The sequence below is a fragment of the Protopterus annectens genome, chromosome 7.part0 (assembly GCF_019279795.1).
Source record: "Protopterus annectens isolate FY-2018-M chromosome 7.part0, PAN1.0, whole genome shotgun sequence".
Classification (NCBI taxonomy): Eukaryota; Metazoa; Chordata; order Ceratodontiformes; family Protopteridae; genus Protopterus; species Protopterus annectens.
This window is the reverse complement of record NC_056739.1, coordinates 380,912,698-380,913,000: the sequence shown is the minus strand read 5'-3', so window position 1 is coordinate 380,913,000 and position 303 is coordinate 380,912,698.

The window sequence follows — 303 nt, the reverse complement described above, 5'->3', positions numbered from 1 at the left end:
CCCTATTGTACAATTTTAAACAAACTTTTTGCCTAGGGACCAATGGTGTATACAAGTCAACTTTAAACAAACTTTTACCTAGGGACCTATGGTGTATACATGTTAATTTTTAACAAACTTTTACCTAGGGACCTATGGTGTATACCAGTTAATTTTAAATAAACGATTACCTAAGGGCCTATGGTGTATACAAGTTAATTTTAAACAAACTTTTACCTAGGGACCTGTGGTGTATACAAGTTAATTTTAAACTAACTTTTACCTAGGGACCTATGGTGTATACAAGTTAATTTTAAACAAACT